Source organism: Neoarius graeffei, chromosome 19 (assembly GCF_027579695.1).
Source record: "Neoarius graeffei isolate fNeoGra1 chromosome 19, fNeoGra1.pri, whole genome shotgun sequence".
In the NCBI taxonomy this organism is placed as follows: Eukaryota; Metazoa; Chordata; class Actinopteri; order Siluriformes; family Ariidae; genus Neoarius; species Neoarius graeffei.
The window spans coordinates 836521-855617 of NC_083587.1; the positions used below are offsets into that span (position 1 = coordinate 836521).

Sequence of the window (19097 nt, forward strand, 5' to 3'; positions counted from 1 at the left end):
CCCAATGAGCAAGCCTGTGGCAACAGTGGCAAGGAAAAACTCCCTCAGATCACATGAGGAAGAAACCTCGAGAGGAACCAGACTCAAAAGGGAACCCATCCTTATCTGGGCAACAACAGACAACATGACTATAACATTAACGGTTTTAACAAGAAGTCAGTTTCGTTGATGTTATAAACTCTTAATTGATGGAAACTTGAGTGCAAAACTGTTCATGGCAACTGTAGTCCTAAAGTTAGCAAGTCAACTGTAGTCCTCAGCCATAAAAGCATTAATGTAAGTGTCCAGAGCATCCTCCAAGTGTGACTTTCAACTGTCCACATGGGGCCGTCCTCCACAGGAACGATGCGATGAGACTCCAACCAGACATAGGGCACCTAGTTTGCAGCTGGCCGATCCGATTCTGGGGAAGGTCTTGTCCTTCTGGAGACAGAAGAGGCGGCCTGGACCAGAGGAATGTAAGCAGCTGTCCAAACAGGTGTTGATCCTGATTGGTCAGTGGGATCGGCTGGTTGAACGGGAAGGGGTGTTGTATAGGCAGATATTCCGCCGGGAGGAGGTGCTGCAATTGGTCTTGCCCACTTGTTTGCAGCAAGAAGTGCTTACTCAGGTACATCAAGAACATGGGCATCAAGGCATCGAACGCACCACAGAGCTGCTTTGGCTGCATTGCTACTGGCCTGGCATGAGCGCAGATGTTGTGTGTTGGTGCCAGGAGTGTGAATGATGCCAGTTAGCCAAGGATGCTAAGCCAGTTGCGTCCAGCTTTATGGGACATTTATTGGCTGCCCGCCCGAATGAGATTCTGGCGCTAGACTTTACGTTGCTTGAACCATCTGCATCAGGCCATGAAAATGTCTTGGTGCTAACTGATGTGTTTAGCAAATATACTTTGGTGGTGCCCACTAGGGATCAGCGTGCGGTCACCATGGCGAAGGTACTCGTGGAAGAATGGTTTTGTAGGTTTGGGGTGCCTGGCCACATTCATTCAGACCAGGGACGGTGCTTTGAATCTTTGCTCCTCCAGCAGCTATCCAGCTTTTATGGGGTACAGAAGTCCCGCACAACACCTTATCATCTGGCCAGTAACGGCCAGTGCAAACGATTCAATCGGACGCTTCATAAGCTTCTGCGCACTCTGCCCGTTTCCAGGAAGAGAGATTGGATCTCATGCCTACCCCAGCTGCTGTTCTGTTATAACAGTACACCTCATCAGACAACCGGGGAGTCGCCATACTTCCTCATGTTCGGCCAGGAGCCACATCTCCCAATTGATTTTCTGTTAGGCTGGGTCCTGGAACCGGTCACTGGAGATGTACACGATTGGGTCTGTGAGCACGAAACTCGGCTTAGGGTAGTTGGGGAACAGGTCAGGGAGCATTTACAACTGGCAGCCGACCGTCGAAAGGCCAATCATGATGCCAATGCCAATGATGTACGACTGGAGGAGGGTCAGCGGGTCTATTTACGAGACCAAATCGTCAGAGGCCACCACAAGATCCATGACTTGTGGAGTCCAGTGGTGTATTGGATCATCAAGGCACCTCCACAAGGAGGTTCGGTTTACACCATTGCACCCGAGCGTGAGCCACAACAGGTTAAACATGTACATCGCACCATGCTGAAGGCATGTGTGGAGAGGCCCCCCTCAGACCATGTTCTGTCAGAGGCCCCACTGAGCTTGGGTAATTCTCCCGAGGATGAGGAGAACTCTGATGAAGAGGATTTGTTTGTTGCAGCCCCTGAACCCCCTCCGTTGATTGGTGGGACGGTTTTAGATTCCAACACAGCGGTTCTTAATGATCATACCCTTGCCATGTCTGGCACCGGTGTGGCAGATGGCCCTATAGTTTTACAGCTTTTCAGTCCCACCGTTTCGTCGGTAGCAGTCAATGGGGGTCAGCGGCAAACAACGCGCAGTACAGCAGGAAAACATTCCAATCCCCACCGGCTGCCGCGAACTGTCAACAGTTCAGTAAGGGAAGGTAACAATGAAGACCTTTAGTTGGTGGTTTGGCGTTCTTTTTTTTGGTCATCGGGACGACGACGCAAAAGGGGGGGCAGATTGTAGCAGTAGTGCTGTTAATTTGGTGACCATCGCTGTATCTGCGCCTCCTCTGTGCATGGTTGGAATGAAACGGTAATTTGGTGATGGTCCCTCAGCGGTGCCTCACCTGGGCTCACGATTGGGCGACTGCTAGCCATACCTGTATAAAGCCGGATGGCTGTACAGATGCTCTTTTTTTTTTGCTGAGAGGAACATACAAGGCTAGCGGTTCTGGCTTTTACAATCTTCGTTGCTTGTGCCTCGGAGGGAATTCATTTTGCCACTGGCTGCTCGCTCTGGCTGCTTGTTTGCTAACTGCCTAGCAGTAGTGCTCCATCTTTTCCCCTCCGATGCTGTTAGGTTCAACCCAGTTAGAAGGTCAATCGGTCAACTTATTTCTCGGGACCCCCGCCCTCGTACCACCTGCAGAATTCTGGGACAGAACACCGCAAAAAAACAGAGAACCAGAGATCGGTTTAACTACTGTTTATTCACAGTATTCTCGCCAAAGATGAAAGATTACAAACACCTTTTATAACAAATCATAATCTCTCCAAACGGCTATTGTGTCTGTCAAATGTGTGTGTGTGTTTGTATGTGACCTCAGAGAAGGGTGTGTGTGTGTGTCTCTATGGGAGGGTGTGAGTGAGTGACATCATTTTGATATCTGTGTCTATGTGCTAGGTCAGCAAATCACATCTTAATTCCATATGTATGTGTGTGTGTGAATGAAACCTTCAGTCATAAGCAAAATAATATTTCAGCAATTCAGCAATTTCATTTACACATGTCAAAGCGCGCGAGATGTTTTTACGACAATGTTTTAAACAAAGACTATGTTTGGTCTAACAAAGAAGTGTTCTTCTCCACTGGACGAAGGTCAGGCTACACAGGAACAGTTTAAAATCACTGCCATAGTATATGCAATAGTCCAAAATAATAAAGGATCTTAAAAAGCTCTAAAATATAAAGTCTTAACTCTTTGTTCAGCAATAAGGCTACCATTACATCCAACATTAAAGTGTGTGTGGGTCGATCTGACATCAAAACAGACCTTGGCGTCATTCAGACACATCTCTGATCAAAAATACACATTTCATATCAAAATAAACAAAACGTTCCCAAACAATATCCAGCCGAGACAGAAGGTCATTTTTAACTGAACCTTAAGTTAATCCTTAATTTTGTCACCATTTTAATAAATTACTGCCTTCTTGGTCAAGAATAATACTTATATAAACCTAACAATCGCGCTCACTGATCTTTGCTCAGGTGAGTTTCCAAACTTACTTGCGTGTGCACTGAACATTTCGTGGGGCAGCATGTTGACATTATTCTTGGCTTGCAGCATACATCACGAGATGGTTCAGTAAATGAAGTCTCTCCCTCGGCGGCGTGTGCTTCCTTTTTGGTGGTGTGTGCCAGCTACTCGGTAGGCTCTTGCTTTTTATTTCTTCTAGTTGTGATAGCCAGTTGCTGCAGTCAAGTAAATGTATTTTTATTCCCACTAAGGCCCATGTGATATCTAACTGTGAGAGGTCAGAATTGCCGTTTTGTCCTCTTCCCCTCTTGTTCCTCCTGTTTGCACACAGTGACTGGCGCCCTGCAATTAGCTGCTTATTCCGCTGCCCGCTTGGCTGCTTTGCATGTTGAGGTGCAGGGTGTATGATGCTGAGCCTGCTCGCTACGCTGCATCACTGGTCCCATGATTTGTTTGTGTGTTCGTTTACTTGTTCATCTAAGGGCTGCAAGTGTGTGTCCTATTGTGAGCTACCACACACTTTAGTGTTGTTACAGCCTGTTTGTTTTGGGGTTTTTTTGTGTGTGTGTCTTGTCTGTGTGTGCTGTAATTTTTAAATTGCTTTTTGTGTGTTTTCTTTTGGTTTGCTGTGTTTTCATTTGTTTGCTTTGATTCTCTCTGGTTTGCTGTGAATTATTTTGTTTGCTGTGTTTTATTTTGCTTTGCAGTGTTTTGGTTAATTTTGTTTTACCTCAGCACAATTGGGTTTGCTGTCGAGCACCTCCATCAGGGGGCAGCACCACCCATAAGCCATTGTCTGGTGTGTGTGTGTGTGTGTGTGTGTGAGAGATTTTATTGCCTGTATTTTAAGATTGTGTTGATTAAAGAAAAAAATAAAAGATTGTATATGCTTTGACACGGAACTCACGTCTCTGTCGTTCATACAATTGCTTAAAGTAGTGTGCCCCTTCTTGACACTGTTACATAGGCAAGGGATCTAGTACACAAGTTGAGGCTTTTGATGCAGAGATTAATGAAAGTAATTCAATTTCTCTAAGGGGAGTAAAACATTCTAATTGCTGATCTGATACAGTTCTATCAGTTAACTACAGGGTCACTTACATTGTCTGACCTTAAATAAGTAGTTTGAGTTTTTTGTCGGATATTCTCAATTTTGACATTGAAGAAATTCATGAAGTCGTTGCTAGTACATACTACAGGTATGCACGTGTCTATAGTGGACTTATTCCTGGTTAATTTTGCTACAGTATTAAACAGGAATCTAGGATTATTTTTGTTATCTTCTATTAGGGAGGGGAGATAAGTTGATCTAGCAGCACTAAGAGCTTTTCTATACTTCAGGAAGCTCTCCTTCCACACTAATTTGAAAGCTACCAATTTTGTTTGACCCCATTTACGTTCCAATTTTCAAGTGGTCTGTTTTAAAGTGTGAGTGTCTTCATTATACCAGGGTGCTAATTTTTTGTCTCTGAACATTTTCCTTTTAAGAGGAGCTACATTAGCTTATGGCGGATAATGAGGTCAAGTATGGTGGAACGTTGACTCTAAGCATTCAGTTGCCTGATGAAGTTCTACAGGGGCTGACAGTGACCCAATCAAAGTTGATACCTCTGGGAGATCATTTATAAAGCTCTGTGCAGTAGTTGACGTGAATGTACGTTTAATACAGTAGCGTGGTGAGGTGCATATATTATTACTCAGACATATTTTGAATGAGATGAGATAATGATCTGAGATAACTTCAGACTGTGGAAGTATAACTATATTTTCTACATTTAACCCGAATGTTAGTATTAGATCGAGGGTGTGACGACCATTATGGGTCGGTCCTATGACATTCTGATTAATCCCTACTGAATCTAAAATGGACACAAACGCTGTTTTCAAAGGGTCTTCTGGGTTATCGAAGTGAATATTAAAATTTCCGACAACTAAAGTTTTGTCTAAGTAATTAACCAGATCTGAGATAAAATCTGCAAATTCAGAAAGAAACTCAGAATATGGCCCTGGGGCCTGTAAATAATAAGTCACCATGAACCTGTTTTTTTTTTTGGATGCCTTCTTTCTAGTAGAATACAGTGAATGGAATCATTGTAATAGTCATAAATCATGGAGAAATAAACACAAGATTTTCTTGCTAGTTATGATAGTGGACACAGTGTAGTGTCTCTCCTGGGAATCACAGGTCCTACTCGCTAACTTGAAACACATACCAAGACAATGAAGTTACAGCCCTTGTTGAAAGCAGTAAAATCAGTAAAGCCATAAAGATTTTGTGAAAAATGCGAAGGTGACATGAACCTGCGTTCATGCAGATAACTAATAGAATGGGGGCTAATAGGGGCTTCATGCCCCAAATAGAAAGATGGCTTTTGTTTCCCCTTCACATGAGTGTTAGTGCTATTGATGCTGGTCATTTGAGGTCAAGGCCTATGTCGCAGTGGCCTCGTCGATGAGATACTGGACTCTTAAGCCAGTGTTTGTGTGTCAAATTTGATGAGAGAAAGGCTTTGTCCAGAGGTTTTTGAAATTTGCGATTGCATGTGTTTAGCAGAGAGGGGCAAGCAGATTTCTTCTAACACCAAAATTTCCAAGATCCCATTAATTGAGAGTACACACAAGGATGCAGCAGAAGCATGGCTGGCTTGCTAAACAAGAGGAAGCAAATTAGTAGTAAAAATGTGTCAGCCCATTTCAGTCCAGACAAATCCAGGTGTTTCCAGTTTCTTTTCTTTTTCTGTCCCATGTCAATTTGAGCCACGTATAGGGACCGTTACAGCGATAGAGACAGGTTCCTAGCACTTCATCCCCCCCTGTCGTTTGCCATCAGTCTTCTCATGTTGGACTTTTCAACATAAGTTTCACGAATGCCTCATCGGCGACGATCCATGTCCCGTTTGAAAACATCCACCCGTACAACTGGATTTGGGAATGCCTCACCGGTGTTTGCATCATGCAACAGTCTTAGCTCATTGCACAAGTGCACGATGGACTTGTCAGGATTACTCAATCATTTCTGTCAACCATTGCACGCTTAGTCCTGGGTCATCAATCTCAGGCAGCCCTGCTCTTATGACAGAATAGCCAAAGGGGCCCCACCAATGGTGCCAGTTGTCCGCAACCCTTTGTTGACTGTCCATTGCTAGCGATGATGCCTGCTTCATTAGGATGCACAGAAACGCAGATGGGTTGGGAGGCCCGCACCAGAGCGACAGAGTCGTCTGCAGTGGTGGCATGAATGGCCGGTTGAGGTGCTATGGAATGTCTAGTTTCGTGAGCTCTCCTATACTCCCTTTGATGCTTGACTTCAATTTCAAACACTGAGCTTTTAACTTTGCTTCGCTATGTTGCTCTAACCTAGGCATCCCTTTCCCACGTCTGATCGATAATGATGGCATTCTTCATGTTCCTCTTCCAAACGTCTTTGTACCTCAGTTTCTGTCCTCCTTGTTTCTGTCAGCCTCTTTCCTAGGCTCAGTTCTCTGTAGAAAACGGCTTCGGGTAGTCGCGTATCAAGCGTGCGCCAGACGTGTCCAGTTCAACGAAGTTGGGAGGCTGTGATAAGGGTTTCCACGCTTACTGTTTTGGCTCGCCTGAGGACTTCTACATCGGGGACCTTGTCCTGCCATCTTATTTTGAGGATTTGATGCAGGTGTCGCAGTTGTAGCCTGGTCAGATACTTGAAGTGTTTACCGTAGAGTGTCATACATTCGTTGGCATAAAGCAGAGGTGATAAGACTGCGGCGTTGTATACTTTCAACTTGCTGGTTCTCTTGATGTCATGGCGAGACCATAGTTGCTTTTGTAAAGCACCAAAGGCTTTGGTGGCAGCTTGAATCCGGCGGTCTACCTCCAAGTCTGATGAGTTGGTGTTGTGCATCTGCTTAATGCCTATAATGTAATATAATGGAAGGTGATCTCAAAAACAAATTTCTGCTTGCTGTATACATTTCACAAGGGCCAAAGGCTGTATCCGACTGCATGGAAGAAGCCATGAGTTCAACCCTGTAGGGCATGCTGAAATAGCTCAGTAGGGAGAGCGTTAGACTGAAGGTCCCTGATTCAGTATTGGGATTGGTGGTTTGTGTACACCTTTGACCGAGTGGGTGCTAAATTATTTGCCAGAGTGAGGTCAGTTATATGGCAGTAATTTGATGGTAAAAACAATCTTGTAGCTGTCTTGGTTCCATGGTGTAATGGTTAGCACTCTGGATTCTGAATCCAGTGGTCTGAGTTCAACTCTCAGTGGAACCTCTGAAGCTGTTGTTTGCACCTCTTGAAATAATATATTTCATCTGAAGGCTACTTTTGAGCAAGCTTGCATATCCCAAACCCTTTGTTTCCATCAACATGGAACAAGTTCTCTTCAAGATAGGTATGGTCCACTTCTGCAATTTTGGATCTGAGGTTTATTCCAGTACCATCACAGCTTCAATGATATTGGGCACTATAGGTCTGGATTTGGGAGCAACATGGTGGCTCGGGGAGCATTAGAACAGTTGGCGGTGGCACGGTGGTGTAGTGGTTAACGCTGTCGCCTCACAGCCAGCATGTTCTGGGTTTGAGCCCAGTGGCTGATGGGGGCCTTTCTGTGTGGAGTATGCATGTTCTCCCTGTGCCTGTGTGGGTTTCCTCTGGGTGCTCTGTTTTCCCCTGAAGACGTGCAGGTTAGGTTAATTGGTGGGTCTAAATTGACTGTAGGTGTGAATGGTTGTTTGTCTTTATGTGTTAGCCCTGTGATGATCTGGTGACTTGTCCAGGGTGTGCCCTGCCTCTCGCCCATAGTCAGCTGAGATAGGCCCCACCTTGCTTGCGACCCTGTACAAGATAAGTGGTTACAAATAATGGATGGATGGATGGAAAGCGTAATTGGCTGTGCCCCTAGAACCAATTCAGAGTGATAACTGCCCATCAATGTTTAACTCACATGGTGTGATGAACCATCCATTGTACCCTCTGTTGCCACATTGGATTGTGTGGGCTGGGCTGCGAACAAGCTCAAGTTCTGATCAGATCCTGTGGACTTTAAATGAAAAACACCTGAGTCAGTCCCCTCAGAATGAAATAGTGGTCAACTGGTGAATTCTCACTATGGACTTTCTGGAAAAGCAGTCAGCTAATGACTGTATTATTTAGTGGTGAATAAGAGAAGAGAAAATACAAAGAAAAAGACCATCTATCTGTCTATCATACCCTAACAATGGCTACTACCTTCCTGGATCCTTTGGTAATTGCTATGTTTTGGAGTGGTTTTGAGTGATTCAAGCAACTAAAGATACCTTTTAGAGTTTATGAAATTAAAGTTACTTTCAAAATGAAGCACAATTAGATGAATTGAAAAAGGAGCACTGATTTTTAAGAGATTCATAAGTGCTTCTCTTTGAGGCAATCTCGTGTGTATTTGAATTTCCTCCGTCCTGCAACCAGTTGAGTTACTGTATTCCAATGGCACATCCAGATACAAAGAATTGATTGACATTTTGCGAAACAACCAGAGAATCTCTTGTTTTGGACAACATTTCCCTCAACAGAAAAAGGCTTCCCCTGTCCTGAAAACAACAGGACTTGAAGGGAACTGGCCAGTATAGGGATTGAACCTGTGACCTTGGTGTTATTAGCACCACACTCTAACCAACTGAGCTAACTGGCCAAGCAAAAAAAAATGTAATGGCTGCTGAGGTGGTGACTTTCCCCTTGAACAGTTGTCTTTTCTCTTTATTGTTTTGAAGCCCTCAGTTCAACCCACTCACATATTTACACAGGGGGATGAAAATCCCAACATCCAGTCTGAAAAACGTATTCTATCTGCTGAGCAAAGTCAGCATGGATAGCTTTAATAATGTGAAAGAAGGATGCACACCTACTTCCCTTCAACATGGTGGTCCAAAAGCCACCATGTGCTCTGAAGAACCACTTCTCGCCAACCTCGACCCAATTGCTCTTACTGAACAATAAAGCAACATCTGCTTCCTGAAACATGCGTCAAAAGAAAGAGAAGCAGGCCAAGGATCCCATGTCAGGAAATTAGGTAGTTTTAAAAGACTGGAGCCTTGAAGATCACCGAGGGAAAGGCTTCTTCCTGTCCTGAAAACAACACATCCAATAAAGGATGGAAATGGGCGGTACAGAGATGCTTTTATGGCTGAGGACTACAGTTGACTGGCTAACATTCGGACTGCAGTTGTCATGAACAGTTTTGCACTCAAGTTTCCATCAATGAACAGTTTATAACATCAACAAAACAGACTCGATGTTAAAAATTTTATAATCACGCTATCTGTTATCACCCAAATGAGCTTCTTCAAAAAAAGCTTCTGCTCACAGTCTGACGATGGGCTGTGACCAGCAACCAAAATCAAATCAGGTTGCAAGATCTTGAAAGCATTTAGGTGCAAAGTTGCACTTAATAAGTAAAACTGCCTTGGTATGAGCAGAGAAAATGCAATCATGACAAAATATTTCATGATTTCATCAGCAGATGAACATTTGCAGATGGATCTTTGACTTTCTGACAGGCAGATAATCGGACAGGTGGTGATAATCGGTAGCCACACTTCCTCCTCACTGATCCTGGACACAGGTGCACCACTGGGCTGTGTGCTCAGTCCCCTCATGTACTCCTTGTTCGCCCACGACTGTACTGCTAAATACAGCGCCAACATCATCAACAAGTTTACTGATGGCACAACCATCTTGGGCCTCCTTACAGACAACGATGAGACAGCATGCAGAGAGGAAGTGAAGGCGTTAGTCAGCTGGTGCCAGGACAACAACCTCTCTCTCAACATCAGTAAAACTAAGGAGATGATAGTGGACTACAGGAGACAGCAAGGGAGGACACACTAGCCCATATAGTCGTAGACATTTTTAGGGTATCATTTGTGACAAAATCACAGACAGATGGTCTTCTTCTTTGTATCTTCTCTTCTCTTATTCACCACGAATAAAAATAATAGTAACAAAAAAGCCCCAAGACAAGGAATGACACTTTCAGCCTTGACTTTGCTCCATTTTGGCAACCGCTCAGGGATTAATGCATTGGACCTGAAATGCACTGGGGTTCTTTTCAGTGCAAGTTGAAGCCTGCCTTCATGGTGTAAGCTGGTGGTGTCAACTGACCCTTTTATCATGTGTATATATATATATATATATATATATATATATATATATATATATGAGCCAATGAATATATATATATGAGTTTATTCCAAAGATACCATTTATTGAAATAGCTGACATGAATTAGCGAACTAACACTGATTGGATATAGCAACGATATCAGCCAAGGAATAGTTCAATATAACTGGTGATACAATATGTACAAATAAGAATCAGTAATGTATATAATGATAACTAAGGCACTAATGGTGATCAGAAGTAATAAGCTATATCCATGTTTGCAGTGTAGGGGTGAGTGGATGTTAAAAATGTGATAGGGAAACCACGTGTTTGTGGGTGGGTGTGAGTGTGTGCGTGTGTGGAATGCGAATGGAATGCAGCCGTGCCCAAAAGGTGGATGGTCAGCACAGAAAGGGCATGCGAAATTGAACAAAGGAATCTGTAGTTCAAACTAGTCTTGGCTCGGCCTTAAACCCAAATTCTACTCAAATCCCAATGTTGAGGAGTGAAGTACGATGGAGGGAGTTAAAAAGAGAGAGAGAGAGAGAGAACGCATGCACAAAATAACTAAATACAGATCGTAAATAAAGTAAATCAAACACGTGGTCTAAGACCGACTTTCATGTGAATCAAAATGTGTACATTTAAATCATAAATGAATTCAAATAAAGAACACTATTAACTAACTGCAAGTAAAAAGTAACACATTTTGCCCAGATGCTAGCCTCACTTAGGTGATCACTCTTGTTAGTAATTGAAGTGTGCCTTCTCCGAAGATAGCGCGGGATGCAGATCCAGGATGAAGACGGTTTTGTTCCTTACAGCTCGTCAGCTGAAGATCCTCGGTGTCCCATTGGCTGTCTGATAATCTAGAAGGAATCTTGTTTCTTATTCGTCGGCATTGAAAAAGGGAAAAGGAATCCGGTCGCCTTTTCTCTTTGAAACACTGTGTGGGCTGCAGTAACTAACCAGTTCAATTATTATTACAACTCTGCAAAGGTCAAATACATTGAACTTTGGCTAAAGTCCGGTATCAATAGCTGGTTCTTCGTTCTCTGTCCTTCTGTAGTGCCAATGCACGGCTTCTCTTTCACGTGTGAAATCCACCCCCAGAGAGGAAATCCACCGCCAGAGACACAGAATTTCGGTGCCACTACTGGTTTAAAGCAGTTGTGACGTCACTGTATTTGGTATCTGGTATCGTCTCTGTCCAATACCGTTACAGGGATTCAGAAGAATGGGCAGAGATAGAACTTGGCGTCGAGTACAGAGATTGGTGTGTTCAAACTGTACTGTGAAAGGGTTACTATGGTTATGGGCATGGTAGCCACCTCTACATCAGATGTTGGAAGAACAGCTGGATGCACTGGCACCCATTTGGCCTGGTGTAGTGAAAACCCAGACCCTTACCCTTTCTCTCTGTACAGGTTTGAGCCCATGGTGTTAAAAAAATAGCTGTCACGCTGAACACCGGCTGCTGTGGTCAGATTCAGAGTACAGCCTTTGTTAGAGTTAACAAAAAGCCAGGCCCAGGATCTTAGATGGGGTAAGAGAGAGCTAAGCTGAGTAAACCAAGAGTGAATCCTGGAATCTTCTGCACTGTCATGAGACTTCTTGTCCCATCATGACACTAAAAGGACTCATGAAAGCAAGAGCCTATTGAATGAAGATTTCACTCAAGGTCATGTGACTTGCAACTCAAGTGACACAACAAAGACACATTCCCATACCGGGAGTCGAACCCAGGCCACCTGGGGGAAAACCAGGGATCCTGACCACTAGACCATATGGGACAGCCTTGGCACGTAAAGGCCACCTTTGAAGTGCTTAGGCCATTGGTGAGAACTCAGGCATTTTCCAGAAAAGTAGCTGTTATTTTTTATTTTATTTAGTCAGGCTGGAAAAGATTACAAAACCATCTCTAAATAGTTTGGACTCCATCAATCCACAGTCAGACAGACTGTGTACAAATGGAGGAAATTCAAGACCATTGTTACTCTCCCCAGGAGTGGTCAAACAACAAAGATCAGTCCAAGAGCAAGGTGTGTAATAGTCAGCGAGGTCACAAAGGACCCCAGGGTAACTCCTAAGCAACTGAAGGCCTCTCTCACATTGGCTAATGTTCATGAGTCCACCATCAGGAGAACACTGATCAACAATGGTGTGCATAGCAGGGTTGCAAGGAGAAAGCCACCGATCTCCAAAAAGAACATTGCTGCTCATCTGCAGTTTGCTAAAGATCACATGGACAAGCCAGAAGGCTATTGGAAAAATGTTCTGTGGATGGATGAGACCAAAATAGAACTTTTTGGTTTAAATGAGAAGCGTTATGTTTGGAGAAAGGAAAACACTGCATTCCAGCCTAATAACCTTATCCCATCTGTGAAACATGGTGGTGGTAGTATCATGGTTTGAGCCTGTTTTGCTGCATCTGGGCCAGCATGGCTTGCCATCATTGAGGGAACAATGAATTCTGAATTATGCCAGCGATTTCTAAAGGAAAATGTCAGGACATATGTCCATGAACTGAATCTCAAGAGAAGGTGGGTCATGCAGCAAGACAATGACCTTAAACACACAAGTCGTTCTACCAAAGAATGTTTAAAGAATAAAGTTAATGTTTTGGAATGGCCAAGTCAAAGTCCTGACCTTAATCCAATGGAAATGTTGTGGAAGGACCTGAAGCGAGCAGTTCATGTGAGGAAACCCACCAACTTCCCAGAGTTGAAGCTGTTCTGTATGGAGGAATGGGCTAAAATTCCTCCAAACCAGTGTGCAGGACTGATCAACAGTTACCAGAAACGTGTAGTTGCTGTTATTGCTGCACAAGGGGGTCACACCAGATACTGAAAGCAAAGGTTGTCATACTTTTGCCACTGACAGATATCTAATACTGGATCATTTTCCTCAATAAATACAGTAAATGACCAAGTATAATATTTTTGTCTCATTTCTTTAACTGGGTTCTCTTTATCTACTTTTAGGACTTGTGTGAAAATTTGATGATGTTTTAGGTCATATTTATGCAGAAATATAGAAAATTCTAAAGGGTTCACAAAGTTCCAAGCACCACTGTAAGAGTGATGCAGAACTGAGTGGAGATGTTATCTGTAAGAAAATTTTCCCTCTCTCAAAGGGTTGCTGGTCACAGCCCATGGTCAGACTCTGAGCAGAAGCTTCATCAGTGTGAACAACGAGTCTTGTACAAAGTGCTGTATGGGGAAAGAGAGAACCAAGCAGCAATGCGAGAAGTGTCTGATCTGAGGTCGCATGCACCAATCATCGTGCCCCAAGCGGACGTGAGGTTTCAAGCAGTGGTGATCCTTTCTCATTTTGCTGTCCCTCACAAGCCATGCTAACAGTTGCAATCCATGGACAAACTCAGAGATGAAGAGTGACTCAGTGAAACTGAAAATTCAATGATTGTGGCAGCGGGGGCATGGTCAAGCACCGTTCTGTGACAGGAGGGTGGAGTCAGGGAAGGTAAGTGGCAGATTCACTACACCTGATGGCAATTAACCTGTTTGTATGTGTCTTCCCAGTGACCGCGCCCTATTTAAGGAGGGAGAGCGAGAGCAGAGGAGCTCATCCCTGGACGAGACACTGGTGTGTGTGTGTGTCTCTGTGCGTTGAAACCATATAGATTGTTAGACTGAAAAGTGTGACAATAAAGCCTCTGTTACACCTGATCTCTGTCCTGCCGTCCTCTGTCCTCCACCCACATGTAGTGAACCATTACAGTGGCACTGAAACCTGGGATCCAGAGTGGAGCACCAACCGATCAGCCCCATGGAGTCCTCCCTGTTCGCCGACCTGGTCCACGCCCTCGCCACGGCCCAGCAAAGCCAGCACCAGGCGCTTGTCACCCTCCGGAAGGAACAAGAGCGGCGCTTCGAAGCCCTGGTGCTGGCCCAGCAGGAAGATCGCGAGGCGTTCTGGCACCTCCTCGCGTCGGCAGGGTCCACCAGCGCTCCAGCCGCGGGCCTGTCTCCCCTCACCATCACCAAGATGGGCCCGCAGGATGACCCCGAGGCGTTCATCACGCTATTTGAACAGGTCGCAGAAGCCTCGGGGTGGCCGATGGAGCAGCGCGTGCCGCGCCTCCTCCCCCTCCTAATGGGAGAGGCACAGCTGGCCACGCTACAGCTCCCCGCCGACCGCCGGTTGGCCTACGCGGACCTCTGCCGGGCCATCCTCCAGCGCGTGGGGCGCACTCCAGAGCAACAGCGCCAGGGCTTCTGCGCTCTGCACTTGGAGGAAGTCGGCCGGCCGTTCGCGTTCGGCCAGCAGCTCCAGGACACCTGCTGGTGGTGGCTGAGGGCCGACAACCGCGACGCCGAGGGAATCATCGACCAGGTGGTGCTGTAACATTTCATCGCTCGCTTACCCGCAGGAACCGCCGAGTGGGTCCAGTGCCACCGCCCGGCGTCGCTGGATCAGGCAGTCGAGCTGGCGGAGGATCATTTGGCGGCTGTTTCGGCAGCAGGACAGCAAATGGCGTCTACTCTTCTCTCCTCTTTTCTCTCTCTCTCTCCCCCTCCTTCTGTGTCCCATCCTCGCCCCATTCCCCCACTGTGGAGACGGGGGCTGGCACCACCCCAGCCGGCCTGCCGCACCTGCGGCGCCCTCCCGTTTCTCCCTTCTGTGTCTGTCTCTCCCCCCCTCAGGTGAGTGAGCCCCAGAACATCGGTGCAGAGGGAAAGCCCGGGCCGGTTTGCTGGCGCTGCGGGGAGCCGGGCCACCTTCAACAACAATGCATGGCAATGGAAGTGGGCACGGTGGTACGGATCCCCGATGCACCAGAGGCCGCCCTCGATCGGGCCAGAGCATATCGCATACCGGTGAGTATCCAAGGGGCTACATATCAGGCGTTGGTGGATTCGGGTTGTAATCAGACCTCAATTCGCCAAAGCCTGGTGCAAAACGAGGCACTGGGGGGAGCACAGGGGGTGAAGGTGTTGTGTGTGCATGGGGATGTTCACAGCTACCCTTTGGTGTCGGTCCACATCTTTTTCAGAGGGGAAAAATTTATAGTGAAGGCAGCGGTTAATCCTCGCCTTACCCACGCTTTAATTTTGGGGACTGATTGGCCGGGATTTCGGGGGTTAATGACATGCTTAGTAAAGAGTGGGTCCTGCCATTTGCCAGGGGGAGGTCCTGGTGTCGCTTTGGCGGGAGCAGCTGTCACAGAGCCGTCTACGTCATCTCCGCATCAGAGTGAGGAGCCACCGGCTCCTCCTCTCTCTATTGGGGAATCCCTCGCGGATTTCCCATTAGAACAATTGCGAGACGAGACTCTGCGACATGCGTTTGACCAAGTGAGAGTAATTGATGGTCAAACGCTCCAGCCGAATGCCACCCCATCCTTCCCTACTTCGCAATTATGAAGGATAGGTTATACTGAATGACGCAGGACACTCAAACTAAAGAGCGAGTCATGCAGCTTTTGATTCTGAAGAGCCGCCGGGAATTGGTATTCCGGGTGGCTCACTTTAATCCCATGGCTGGACACTTAGGGCGGGATAAGACACTAGCCCGAATAATGGCCCGATTCTATTCGCCGGGGATTCGCGGCGATGTTCGTAGGTGGTGTACGGCATGCCGCGAATGCCAGTTAGTAAATCCAGTGGCCATTCCAAAAGCGCCTTTGCGCCCTCTTCCATTGATCGAGACCCCATTTGAGAGAATTGGGATGGATCTCGTCGGGCCATTAGATCGGTCAGCACGAGGGTACCGCTTTATATTAGTTCTGGTGGACTAGGCAACGCGATACCCGGAAGCAGTGCCTCTGCGCAATATCTCAGCACGCAGTATTGCAGAGGCACTCTTCTGTGTTATCTCCCGAGTCGGAATCCCAAAAGAGATTCTGACTGATCAAGGCACTACATTCATGTCACGGACACTGCGCGAACTGTATGGGTTACTGGGGATTAAGCCGATCCGCACCAGTGTGTATCACCCACAAACAGACGGTTTAGTGGAACGGTTCAATCATACCCTCAAAAATATCATTAAAAAATTCGTAAGTGAGGACGCATGTGATTGGGATAAGTGGCTCGAACCCTTGTTGTTCTCAGTGCAAGAGGTTCCCCAAGCCTCCACGGGGTTCTCCCCGTGCGAATTATTATATGGGCGCAAGCTGCACGGCATCCTAGACATGCTGTGGGAAAATTGGGAGGAGGGACCTTCACAAAGCAAGAACAAAATTCAATATGTTATGGACCTGCACGCAAAACTCCACACGCTCACCCACCTTACTCAGGAGAATTTGCGGCAGGCCCAGGAACGGCAAGCCCGCCTGTACAACAAGGGTACGCACCTTAGGGAGTTCACCCAGGGAGATAAAGTACTCGTACTGTTGCCCACTTCAAGCTCCAAATTGATCGCCAAGTGGCAAGGGTCCTTTGAGGTCACACGGCGAGTCGGGGACGTCGACTATGAGGTGAGGCGAACGGACAGGGTTGGGGCGCTACAAATTTACCACCTCAACCTGCTTAAACTCTGGAATGAGGAGGTCCCCGTGGTGTTGGTGTCGGTGGTTCCGGAGAAGGCGGAGCTGGGACCGGAGGTTCAAAAGAGGGCATTGGCATCACGCACCTCTCTGGTCCCCTGTGGAGACCACCTCTCCCCGACCCAACTCACGGAGGTCGCCCAGTTGCAGACCGAGTTTTCGGATGTGTTCTCGCCCCTGCCCGGTCGCACCAACCTCATAGAGCACCACATAGAGACACCCCTGGGGATAGTAGTGCGTAGCTGCCCTTACAGGTTACCTGAACACAAAAAAAAGGTGGTTCGGGAAGAACTGGAGACCATGCTCGAAATGGGCATTGTCGAGGAGTCCCACAGTGACTGGAGCAGCCCGGTGGTCTTGGTACCCAAGGCCGACGGGTCGGTCCGGTTCTGTGTGGACGATAGAAAAGTCAATGCGGTGTCTAAATTTGATGCGTACCTGATGCCACGTATTGATGAGTTGCTCGATCGACTCGGCACTGCTCACTTTTATTCAACACTGGATTTGATGAAGGGATATTGGCAGATCCCCTTGACTCCACTATCCCGAGAGAAAACGGCCTTTTCCACACCGTTTGGTTTACACCAGTTCGTCACCCTTCCGTTTGGGCTGTTTGGGGTGCCCGCTACGTTTCAGCGGCTGATGGACAGAGTCCTCTGCCCTCACACCACTTATGCGGCTGCCTATCTGGATGATATTATCATCTATAGTAATGACTGGCAGAGGCACCTCGAACATCTGAGGGCCGTCCTTAGGTCGCTGAGATGAGTGGGGCTCACAGCCAACCCAAAGAAGTGTGCGATTGGGCGGGTGGAAGTACGGTATCTGGGCTTCCACTTGGGCAACGGGCAGGTGCGTCCCCAAATTAATAAGACGGCAGCGATTGCGGCCTGCCCGAGGCCCAAGACCAAAAAGGGGGTGAGACAGTTCCTGGGGCTGGCTGGCTATTACTGTAGGTTTATCCCTAATTATTCGGACGTCACCAGCCCGCTGACTGATCTCACTAAAAATGCCAGCGGGCTTTTTCTGAAGTGAAGGCTGCACTGTGTGGGGGGCCACTTTTACACTCCCCTGACTTTTCTCTCCCCTTTGTGTTGCAGACCGATGCGTCGGACAGAGGGCTGGGGGCGGTTTTGTCCCAGGAGGTGGAGGGGGAGGACCCCCCCGTCCTGTACATTAGCAGGAAGCTGTCAGTGCGTGAGGGGCGCTACAGCACAATCGTGAAGGAGTGTCTGGCGATCAAGTGGGCGGTCCTTGCCCTCTGTTACTACCTGCTGGGGCGCCCTTTCACCCTCTGTTCGGACCACGCGCCTCTCCAGTGGCTCCACCGCATGAAAGATGCCAACGCACAGATCACCCATTGGTATCTGGCACTCCAACCCTTCAATTTCAAGGTGGTCCACAGGCCGGGGGCGCAGATGGTCGTGGCGGACTTCCTCTCCCGTCAAGGGGGGAGGGAGTCAGCTGCAGGCCAGACGGCCGCCCGGCCTGAGTCGGGTGGTGGGGGTATGTGGCAGCGGGGGCGTGGTCCAGCGCCGGTCTGTGACAGGAGGGTGGAGTCAGGGAAGGTAAGTGGCAGATTCACTACACCTGATGGCAATTAACCTGTTTGTGTGTGTCTTCCCAGTGACCACACCCTATTTAAGGAGGGAGAGCGAGAGCAGAGGAGCTCATCCCTGGACGAGATGCTGGTGTGTGTGTCTCTGTGCGTTGAAACCATATAGATTGTTAGACTGAAAAGTGTGACAATAAAGCTTCTGTTACACCTGATCTCTGTCCTGCCGTCCTCTGTGCTCCACCCACACATAGTGAACCATTACAATGATATAACCCAGATTCTGACCAGGGTTACGGAGATGCCAGAACAGAATCCAATCGCTTCTCCGATTACAGCTCTCCAGAGTCTGAGTCATCTGTGTTCCCCTACCAGAAAATCAGCTGCTGGTTGAAGCATTTTGTGGTCAGCCAAGCATCAAACAGAGAATCTTCTAAATTGTAGTCAGCCCTGTTATCGATTGCACCACTGAACCAAGCAGAGCCATGATAAGTGAGATCCAAACTATGTACGAATTTCCATTTAGTCACTGTTCAGTAGTGAGACGGAAAACACAATGCTGTGACCCAGCTTCAAACCAGGGCTACTGCAGTCATAACACAGA

General features: G+C 47.1%; 1 protein-coding gene and 3 non-coding genes across 4 annotated transcripts in view; 2 read left to right on the plus strand and 2 right to left on the minus strand.

Annotated features, from left to right (window-relative positions):
* The window catches only part of LOC132867784 (histone H3-like), a 1068851-nt gene that overhangs the window by 167239 nt on the left and 882515 nt on the right, over positions 1 to 19097 (plus strand). The window lies entirely within an intron of this gene.
* trnaq-cug (transfer RNA glutamine (anticodon CUG)) lies at positions 7491 to 7562 on the plus strand. The gene has a single exon. It is a non-coding gene; the product is annotated as a tRNA-Gln (tRNA).
* On the minus strand, positions 8885 to 8958 carry trnai-aau (transfer RNA isoleucine (anticodon AAU)). The gene has a single exon. It is a non-coding gene; the product is annotated as a tRNA-Ile (tRNA).
* Positions 12149 to 12220, minus strand: trnae-uuc (transfer RNA glutamic acid (anticodon UUC)). The gene has a single exon. It is a non-coding gene; the product is annotated as a tRNA-Glu (tRNA).